This window comes from Gossypium raimondii, chromosome 6, assembly GCF_025698545.1.
Source record: "Gossypium raimondii isolate GPD5lz chromosome 6, ASM2569854v1, whole genome shotgun sequence".
NCBI lineage: Eukaryota > Viridiplantae > Streptophyta > Magnoliopsida > Malvales > Malvaceae > Gossypium > Gossypium raimondii.
In genome coordinates, this window is record NC_068570.1 from 30,878,474 (window position 1) to 30,890,373 (window position 11,900).

Consider the following 11,900-nt stretch of genomic DNA (forward strand, 5'->3'; position numbering starts at 1 on the left):
AGGCGTCCTCCCTTTTTTTTTCAAAAGAATAACAAACCTCATTAAAATCTCCAAAAACCAACCACGATAGATTACTCTCTCATTTCAATTGTCTTAGTAAATCCCATGAGTCCTTCCTTGCTTGTTCCATTGGGGAGCCATAGAAACCCGTGAACCTCCAAACTACCCTTCCATCTCCCTTCTCCTCTTCCACATTAATATGAGATCTTGGAAAACTTCTTCAAGAAATAGTCAAACCCTCCACCCACCTTAAAGATAACCTCCCTCAACCCTATAACATCCACATCTATACCATGTATAAAACCACATTTCCTTCTTATCTGCTCCATATGTCTCACACTGACTTTTGTTTCAATCAAAAAATAAAAGTTGGGGTTGAACTTGTCTCAATTTGTTCTTGAGATGTCTAATAGTCCGTAGTTGCCCCAAACCACGGACATTCCAGCTTAAGATTTTCATTGCAACCGGTCGACTTGCCTCTTGACAATTGTCGATATGAAATGGGTTCTCCCTACCGGTCTCTCCTCCCTTACCACTATTAAATTTTCTATCCTAGAAATGGCATAACCCCTTATCTCTTTTTGAGGCCTTTTCTTACAATCTCTACCTTTGATTGGTGTCTCCTCCCCATCGTGTTTTATAGCTAATTGCCCCCGTAACTTCTCCTCCTGTCCATTAACCTCTAATACGTTACTACCATGCCCTTCCAAATTGATACCTAACATAGGGTCTATTTTAATGTCGACCCCCTTCGGTCAGCTGCCCCAGGTCTATTTCCCAAATCCTGTTGCCCAACCAAGCCCCTTTTATCACTACTCATTGTGGTAGCTCTTCTCGATTGCGCTCGAATTGACAGATCCCAACCCAACTCTATAGACTCCTCTCTTAACATTCTAATTTGATAGAAAGAGTCGTTCTGTCCCAAGTGCCCACATTAGAAATAGAACAGTGTTAACTTCTCTTATTCGAAACTAACATAAGTAAAGTTTCTAGTCGAAAACACAATCTTCTTTTTTCTTTTCAGAGGTCTCCTTATATCCAACTGAACCCTGATTCTAAGAAAGGTTCTCACTCCCCGACTTAGACTTTTCAAATCATATTCCTAGAACTTGCCTATAAAATCTCCCTATTGTCGCGTGATAGTTTTCAAGAACAAGCCCATAGGTAACCCGTGAACTTGTACCTAAAAATTAACGAATATTAAAGTAACCTTCGCCGAATTTTCCCCCTTCTCCAATAGATCAAACACCAGAAGCTAGATATTAAAAGTCCAAGGTGCACCATTAATAACCCACTCTAGATCTATCTTATGAAAAACTTGAATAAAAATCTTTTGTCCCCTGGACCCAAGATCTGAACCCCTCTAGCTGGATGCCAAAAATTTGCCATGGTACTCTTCATTGTTGGAAGATGAACTACACTCATCGCTAAAAAACATCCAACTAAACTAAAATCAGTCACCACCGAGCACGATCTAGACTTTACCCATCTTCCTCCTCCCCATCTTCCAAAGACAGGTCTGCCATCTCATTTTCCATAATAGATAGCCTACCTTCAATTATATCTATCGTATTTCGTGGCAAGAATCATCATTGTCTCGAAGAAGAAAAACACAATTGAAAAGATAAAAGAAAAAACCCTAAGCATGCTAGAGAAGTAGAAAGAGGCGTGCTAGAGCAGCAGAATTAAATCAAAATATACATTTCTAAAAGGAAAAGAATAAAAATATTTTCTAGGTTTTAAATTACTTATAAATTTACTGAAACCCTTTCCTTTTACAAGGGATAAATATTTTTGTGAGTTGGTGCACATCAATAGTGTATTAAATCGCTTATAAATTTAGTAAAAGTTTTCATTTTACAAAGGGATAAATACTTTTGTGTAAATATTTTTTATAATTTTATATAAATCTAAAAAAATACATACATGTGTGGATTTGAACTTAAAATTCACTCTCTCAATTTTACCATCTCAACTAAAGATTTTAAAATTAAAATAAAATTATTATAAACAAATTAAAATTATAAAAAATTCATGCATTGCTTAAAAACTAGTTTAAATATAATATGTATTTATTATTTTAAGTTCAGCGATTGATTAAATATTGGTTAAGTGATAATTTTAAAATATTTATGCCTGCATTGCATCCTTAGATATTATATTTTATATTACAAAAATAAAATTGAAATCTAATTTCAACAAATTCATGTTTTCAAAAAAAAATATTGAAATTGTTTAAGCGGTGTAAGGCAGCTTAAAACATGTGCTTCATTCAGTATTAAAGTACGAAGAACTTAATCAATGAAAATTATGGATTCTCCTTGCCACGGTCAATCGACCATGATGGAAGGTAAGGTAACTAAGAAGATTCATTTTAGTAGGGAGAGTTCGAATGATGGGGATCTAATGATGGGGCTGGATTGTGAAGATATTCTACCAGCAAGGTGTGTTTTGTTTAGGGACATGCTGGTTGGGTCAAAAAAGATGGGGGGCTTGGATATGCATGAAAAGGAGGAAAATGATCTATAGTTTCTTGAAGGGGATGTGACCGTGGGAATGAAAGATGACATGCCATCAATTCGTTTCTCCGATTTGTTTTCATCAAATCTTGTATGAGAGTATGTCTTGGGCAATCGTTGTTAAACTCTTAGGGAGAAAATTTGGATATTATGTGTTATCTAATAGATTCTATAGTCTATGGAAACCATCAATTCCCATTTCCATTATGGATTTGGAGAATGACTAGTTTTTAGTCAAATTATGGACGAAGGTTAATTACATTCATGCTCTAACTAAGGGGTCATGGATTGTAGATGGACATTATTTAACTCTTCAACTATGGAAGGATTATTTTTAGACGTTTCAATCATTCCTTTCTAATGTGATTGCTTGGATTCGTCTCCCAAGTATCTTTGGGTTTATTTATAGGAGGAGTGTTATCAAGATAATTAGGGAAATGGTGCGTCAGGTTATCAAACTCTACAATAACATATAAAATGCTCAATGGGGCAAATTTCCTAGTATGGTGGTGCTTCCTGATCTCAATAAGCCTCTAGTGTCTAGAGACAAGGTGGATGGTCTGGTATAGAGGGTGGAGTATGAATCTCCCCGGAATATGTGTTTTACTTGTGGCCATTATGGCTATATGAAAGAATCATGTACTGTCGTGGCGGATCAAGACAAGCGGCAAGTTGATGGAGTTGACTCTCCTGCGGAGGCATGACCATGTGTACAGGTTGGCTCAAATAAAGGGGTTGAGAGTATGAGCCTTGGATGTTGGCTGGTAGGTGATCAAGGTGGAATAGTAAGGATAATAAGGAAGGTGTGTCCCATATGGGATCTCAGTTTAATATTCTGCTTGATTCAAGGGTGAATATTGAAGGGGAAATCTAATATTTAAACCCTAAAAATATGCTAAGTTAAAAGGGAAAAGGGTTAGTAATTTAGGACAACCTGTTAGGAGAGAATGGGCCTACTTTGGTCGATAAAAATGTTGATGGTATTGGGGTTAGTGGATTGGGTCTGCAAGTTGGTTCTTTTAGTCGAGGAGGCTAGATTGCTAATGGTGCATATAAAGGCCATCATGGGCCTACTATGAATACGGTTGTAACTGTTAGAACACCGGCACCCCCACGGCGCAACAAAAATTAATACATTCGGTGATCCAAACCATGGATCCATGTGTGGAACAAATCAGAGTGAAATAAGGTTTCAAAATTACCGAATCTTTAAACTGAATAGACAGCGACGCCTCGACAATGAGTATTTTGTTCTACTATCAAACCAGGCCACAACCTTTAGTGACTCCGGCCTCTACGCAATCCACCCAGTTGATAATGAACGGAAGAAATCCCCAAAACTATTTTTGAAGAAGACTTTGCTTGACGGCTGCTAGACTTTTCAAGCAAAGGAAAAACATGATTTTATATTTTTAGGGTTTTTGTTTTTAGAAAAAAACTATCACATATATCCCTCTTATAATTGGTATATATAATGAATCATAATTCATTAAATAAATAAAATAAATATAACAAATTTTTAAATCAAAAATTATAATTACATTAATTATAATAATGATTTCGATAAACTATATTTATTTGAATTTATATATGAACTAAAATCATATAATATGTTCTCATTATGTGTACAACAACCTTGTACATATAATATGTTCGATATTTGATTACCCAATTAAATTAATTCTACAATTAATTTAATTCATGTGACAACCAAACTCAATACCAACTATGCTTTATTCCATTCATTTCAACCATAGGGTGTGACCCTGTAGGTTCTTGTAATGTTAGCAGTAATACTAGAACAATTCTAATGTTACAAACAATGAGTGGCATGTAGCAATGCATCATTGCTACCTAAGTTACAAGAAATCATGGTTCGACATAACTTTTTTACGATTAACCTTTCATGCATTAATCCTTATGTCCTTTATCTCTGGGTTGGACACAAGTCATGGAATAGTCACACTTGCATAGTCCATCCCATGTTCCTTGATATCTTGAATAGACTATGATATACAAATAAGTACAACATCTCATATCAACTTATTTGAGCATGGCCATGCACTTCTAGTCTCACTCAATCAAGTGGCCTAAGATATTACTCCCATTATGTTGGAGGGACTTATACTATATTGATCAACCATATCCCTCTACATAGATCGTGGTATATCCAACATCAGCTTTTATAGAACAACCAGTTACGGTGTACGTTTGACTTTATCAAAATATACAACTCACAATGCTGGGATAATGATGATCTCAAGTCTGAGGATCATATACATATTAATCACTATGAGTAATGTTGTGACAATTACATAATAATCCAAGAAACATACTCATAACAGTCAGGTCCAATATGTTGTTCTCTAACATACATATTCATGCATTGATTTTGACACTCCATATCAATGACAACTCTTTATCATCAATCAACTATATGTTAGTTTTAACGGATTATTGTTGTCCTAGCCAACAATAATACTTGACTAAGGACCCTTTTTAAGAATAATGATATTATTCTCAGGACATTATTATAAAATAGATTATTTATACACACAGAAAAGAAACTGAAATACTAATGGTAATGCCTTGTATTAATAAACATGATAAATCAAGTATGTTATTACAACCATTTCATGATTGATCTTTGGGCATACACTAACAGTAACAGACAATGGGTCTTTGGGTTCATTTTAGAAAAATGGGCTTATAGATTAACAAGCCTGTTTTATTGGTGATTCTTCACTATCTCTAAATGGACTTGGTGCTAATCTCGGGTTAAATAATTTTTTGGGTCAAATCTCTCATGAACCTAGTTTGTCATCTAGCCCGTGTTTAACACCTGGTTTCTAATTAACACCAAATTAAGAATAATTAACACCTGGACATGATTGAGACCCAAATTTGGTTTAGTTAGAATGGAATCAGTTGATTCCTTAGTGGGAGAAAAATAATTAGCAATGGATAGTTCTTATAATGATTTTGTTCTCGACCTTGTCCCCAATTTCTCCCATTCTTTATCTTCTTCGATAGTTCAAAGGAGGAGTAGCCATTGAAGGTTTTGCATGGAGCAGACTTCATGAGGATGGAGCTAAAAAAGTAGGGAAACCAACAAGCAGGTAAAGTTCTTAACCCTTCTATATACGTGAGACTGGGAAATAAGGTCACAGACCTTTCGAACTATTTTAAGGGTTCTTCATGCTTACTTAATTTTAAGCTTTAAAGATGAAATGCAAGCTTAACCACTTGGTTTTTGGGCAGTAAGCTGGTTCCAGGAGAATAGAAGATCTTGCATTCGAAGAGAAGGATAAGCTATGGAAACGATGAAGTTTTAGGTGAGTTCCAAACTCCAAACCTATTATGGTCTACGCTGTTTAAGTATGCCATGTTGCATAAGCATGAAATATCATGATATGTACATGCATTGCATGATTGTGGGTAACCTCAAAGGGTTAGACGAAGTTAGAAAGGGATGTGGGGAGAGAACCTATTAGATACCTCCCGGCGAAGCCTCGGGCCTTGCGAAGGGAACACTGCGGTGTTCAAAAATCAAGGTTAGGTGGTGTAAAGGGGGTAATACATGGAGGATTTGAGAAATGAAATAATGGAATGGTATTTACCGCGATGGCGGTATTGATTGGTCCTCTAAGGTGACACCGTGACAACAATATGCGACATAAGACCATATATCAAAGACACTATGGCAATTTGGTATGTGGTACATAGCGTAAAACCATAGGTGAAAGACACCATGACAGCATGGTACATGGTAAAGGTATATGACATAAGACCATGGATGAAGGACGCTATGGCTACAAGGTATAAGGTATAAGGTATGCGGTGTAAGACCATAGATGAAAGATGCTATGGCAGCCAGGTATAATGGGTAAGACCATGGATGAAAGATTCTATGGAATCAACTGATAGTATGCCAGGATGGCAGATAGGTGTAAGACCATGGATGAAAGACTCCATGGCATCCGCAGGGTAAGCCCGTTAGGGTAGTAAACATAGAACAGAGATAGTTTGTCAAGACAGTAAACATGAAATAGAGATAGTCCACCGGAACAATAAACACAAAATAGAGATAGTCCAGTGGGACAATAAACATAGAATAAAGATGGCCCGTTGAGATAGTAAACACAAGACAATCTACCGTTAAAAAAATTTTAACAAATCAAATTACTTTTCAAACAAGTCAGAATTGCTTCAGGCCAAAAAGTATCGATAGTTTTTTGGACAAGTATTGATATTTTTGAAATATCAATACCCTTCAAATAAACGATGCCAAATTGGCATTCTATTTTCACAAAATCAACTAAGTATCAATCCGGTATTGATACCTTTTTATAAGGTATCCATAAAATTGTTATGGTATCGATATTGAAACTCCAACTGTCACTGAATTTAGCAATTATTGCCAAAAATATCAATACCTTTTTACTTGGTATCGATACTTACTGTTGTAGGTGCATTAAATGTTTTGATTTTCACATCCCTAACGAATCAGTTAACTACCATAACAATCTCAATGGTTGGAAATCAATTAGAGGGTATAAATATTAGCTTCTAAAGATCCTACCACAACAAGAAAGCTTATTCAAACAAAAATTGTTAATCAAATAACCTTTGTACTCGATACATCCCTAATTCTCTTATACACACTGGTGAGCTCTCATTGTTTTTATTTTACTCAAGTGTACTCTTGTCTGTTTGTGCTTAATTGGCAAGCATTCTGATCTTGTTACGATTATTTATTTGTGTGCTTTTTTGTAATATTTTGAGAGGGTTTATGTCTTAAGATTTGGGTAGAAATCTTAAGGGATTTGTAAGGTTAAACCTTGTCCTCAAAGATTGTACAAATTAGTAAATTTGGGAAAATCCTTAGTTGTGGAAAGCTAAGGTAGTAGAGTAGACAATCGGGGTCGAACAACTCTAAATTGTTGCGTTCTTTGTTCTATCTTTTCTTTCTCTCTTATCTAAATTTTTTAAAAGCCAATTCACCCCCTCTTGATCATTTAGATTTGATCAATCGAGCACACACATGATGACCATGTTATGGTATTTATTTATTTATTTGTTAAATTAGTTAATTATACCTAATGGAAAAGTTTGAATTCTTTAGTACTTACTAAGCTTCCATAAGCTTAACGAGTTGTTTTGAAACGTGTAGGTAAAAATCATTTTGAAGGTAGATTTTGAAGTAGCTCTCCTCATGCTCATGTCATCATCAATCAAGGAGTGAAGAGTATGCAACTTACATGCGGGGTATATAGTACCATGTACTTAGGGTTAGAATCATCTAAATTTTTGTTGTAAATTGTCATGTGATTCTAAAACTATTATAACACCCATAGCTCGAACCGGTAGTTAGACCCGAATTACAGAATGCTACATTCGTAACTAGAAAAGAACACATTCAAATCACATTGGTTATCTCAAGTAATACAAGAATATGTAAACAGAAAAATATATAGGATTTTCCTATATAATTCATCACCTTTTTACTTAAAATTGTTGTTAAAACCAAGTGATTATTTCATAAATTAATGACACATGTGAAAATATGAAATTAGGACATAGAAATTATTAAAATGTGATTTTATGTTTTATTATATAGTTTTCATGCATAAAATGGCTTATTTTATATTAATTTAAGCTTATTATATTTTTACGCTATGAAGTGGGCCATGCATGATTAAATTAAATAAAAAAATATAATGTTATATTTTAATAATTCATTTTAAACATTTCATTAATAAAATTAGGTTTAATTAATTTAGTAAATTGATTAATTAAAGTGGTTAAATTAATTCATTTGGTCCTCTAAACTATCTGCCACTTTTGATAGGTCTGACAGTTTTCTTCTAATTACAAAACCGTCCAAAGTGGGGACCAAGTCAACCCAATTTTTGGCTGCACGTGGCTGATTATAAACCAATTTTTGGTTTAATTACATAAGGCCCTTGAAGAGTTAAAGAAATCAGAGATTTACCTGAAGATTTGCTAGAGACCGAGTCTTAGTCCTGAGTTATTATTGCATTCAAATTGACCAAAAATCAAGGAAAAATCAGCCACATTTCCTCAATTCATGGCTGACCACTCTTGGAGGAGGTCTCAAAGGATGGACACTCCTAATTTTAGCAAACTAGCTCCCTTGCCTCACCTATAAATAAGACCTCATTTCTCAATTTTTCAATCATCCCTCATCCCTCATCCCTTTCATCGCTCATCCTCTCTCTCAACACTCTTAGCTCTCACGCCTATAATCATTCTTGCATGAGGAGAACCATCAGCAAAGGAGCAACGCAAACAAGCGAAGAGCCTCGTTAGTCAGAGTCTTGGGTGACAGCCACTTTGAATTAGGTTTAATCTTTCTTTTCTTTAATTTAATGTTGTTTGCTATGAGTTCTATGTTCTTGTTTACAACAATGATAAGTTAAATTTTATTTAAGATAGGATGATTATTTTGATTAACTAATCTTTATGTGATTCATGTTTATAATGTTTGCACCTCAATCGATCATGTTTTCAATTAAAATCAAGTTTTTATTTCGTTCACACGTGATTGAAATGCACCTAAATTAGTTGAGCAATCCTAACCAGACAACAGCTAATGGACGCATAATTGAAATGTACATGCTCAATTTAGATCCTAACCCGATGAAATTGTAGGTTGCATAACAACCCTAACCATGCTCTGTTATCTGCATAATTTTTGATTTGTGTGATTAAATTGTTTCAAACCTAACACGTCCCTGTTACCTCACACGAATCTTAAGAAACCCTTAGTAAATAAGGATCAGTAAAATGCGTATTTACTAAGTAAAGGATTCTGAAAAGATCGAGTTGCCATGAAATGTTTTTCCAAATATTATTAAGCATGATGATAATAAATTATGTTTAATTAAGTTAATTGTCCTAGTTTATTTATGTTATAATTGTTGCAAATTGTGTTTAATTTTACGAAAATCTATTTCATTCATATAGTCTGCATATTAGGGTAATTTACATTAGGGATCATTACATTTAGTTTATACCATTTCTCAACTATATTTTGTTTTAATTTTTTCAAATTGTTAATATAAGTTTACTAATTAAGCGACTTAGCACAAATACAATCCCTGTGGAGATGATAACTCGATACTTACTTATTACTTGATAACGACTGTGCACACTTGCACAAACCCAGTGTTACAAGTTTTTGGCGTCGTTGCCAGGGATTGTCAACTATTGGCATAGTCATTTTTTTCGTGAAATTATTTATTTTCAATTTGATTTATTTCTAACATTACTAACTTATTCCTTTTAATTTTTGTGATTTTCTGTTCAGGTGTTTATGAGCATAGATTGAATTATCGATTTACTCCCTGTAGACCCTAAAATTGAGCGAACTTTCAGACAAAGAAGACGAGAACGAATAGCTCAAAGACAAGTCGAGATGGACCTTGGAAATCAGAATCAAGACCAAGGTAATGAAGCTGATTATGTATGAAATCCCATCCTTATTCCCGATGATAGAGATCGATACACCAGACAATATGCTATGCCACTTTTTAGCGAGTTAAACCCATGAATTAGAAGGCCAAATATTGAGGCAACCCAGTTTGAATTGAAACCAGGGGTATTTCAAATGTTGGAAAAGGAGGGCCAATTTAGTGGTATGCCCACGGAAGATCCACATCTCCACGTTCGATTGTTTATGGAGGTGAGTGATTCATTCAAGATAACCGTTGTGATTGAAGACGCACTGAGGTTGATGTTGTTTCCGTACTCGTTGCGAGATCGAGCACGAGCATGACTCAATTCATTGCCACCAAGTTCCATAACTACATGGCAAGAATTAGTAGAGAGATTTTTGGTATTTCCCACCTAGCAAAAATGCTAAGTTGAGGAACGAGATCATAAATTTCTGGCAACTAGATGACGAGTCTTCGTATGAGGCTTGGGAGGGATTCAATGAGTTACTTTGTAAGTTTCCTCATCATGGGATTCCTCATTGTATCCAGTTGGAGACATTCTATAATGGTCTCAATGTACATACAAGATTGATGGTAGATGCTTCCGCGAATGATGCAATTTTGTCTAAGTCTTATAATGAGGCTTATGAGATCATTGAGAGGATCGCGAGTAATAACTATTAATGGCCAACAAATCGAAAAAATTCAAGAAGACGTGTAGCCGGAGTTCATAAAGTTGACTCTCTCACTTCGTTATTGGCTCAAGTATCGTCTATTTCCTCTATGTTAAAACAGTTAACCGCTAATAGTACTAATACTTTTGTAGCTCAACCACCAAGTTCGTTTGAAGTAGTTTCCTGTGTGTACTGTGGGGAAGGTCATTCTTTTGAGAATTTTCCATCAAATCCTGAGTCAATGTACTATGTGGGGAATCAATATCAAATTAGGAGTGGACAAGGACCTCAGTCCAACTTCTACAATCTTTCATGGCGTAATCATCCTAACTTTTCTTGGAGCAACAAAGGAAATGGATCGAACAACAACTTATTACAGCAGAGACCCAACCAATCTTAAGGGTTTAGTTAGGAAGCTCCAAAACCACCTCCAGCTGAGGCATCAAATAGTTTGGAGAACTTGTTGAAAGCGTACATGGAAAAGAATGACGTTTTGATCCAAAGCCAAGCAACAACACTGAAAAATTTGGAAAACCAAATTAGTCAATTAGCTACAGAGCTTCGTAATAGACCACAAGGAACCTTACCGAGCAATACTGAGAATCCAAGAAATTTGGGTAAATAACATATCAAGGTAGTGGCATTGCTAAGTGGAAAGACTCTAGAACCCCGATTGATTGATGTTGATGATGAGCATGTTGAAAAGGAGGAAAGTCAACCAGCTATTGAAGTTCCTACACCAAAGGAATCAGGATCTGCAAAGTCTGACAAGGTAAACCCTAACCTAGTGAATTCAGATATATTAAGATCTTCTTTGGATACAGATTTACCTACTCAGAAAAGTTGTCTGGTTCAACCGAAAGTTCCATCACCTCCATATCCGCAAAGATTGCAGCAACACAAGCAGATAGAGGAGCTGCAATTCAAGAAGTTTTTGGATGTTCTGAAGCAGTTATACATCAATATTCCGTAGGTGGAGGCTTTAGAAAAAATGTCAAATTATGTGAAGTTTATGAAAGATAAACTGTCCAAGAAAAAATGACTGAGTGAGTATGAGACTGTTGCTTTGACAAAGGAGTGCAGTGCGTTCCTGCAGAACAAATTGCCACCGAAATTGAAAGACCCAGGAAGCTTTACTATACCCTGCAACATTGGTGAATCTTACTGTGGTAAAGCTTTGTGTGACTTAGGAGCAAGTATCAACTTAATGCCTAAGTCTATTTTCAAGATGTTAGGGATAGGTGAAG

The 11,900-nt window shown here is 35.3% G+C and overlaps 1 non-coding gene across 1 annotated transcript; it reads right to left on the bottom strand.

Moving 5' to 3' along the window:
* Nucleotides 1–10,405: 10,405 nt before the first annotated feature.
* LOC128042063 (small nucleolar RNA R71) lies at nt 10,406–10,512 on the bottom strand. Its single transcript, XR_008197271.1, has one exon. It is a non-coding gene; the product is annotated as a small nucleolar RNA R71 (small nucleolar RNA).
* Between the last annotated feature and the right edge of the window lie 1,388 nt (nt 10,513–11,900).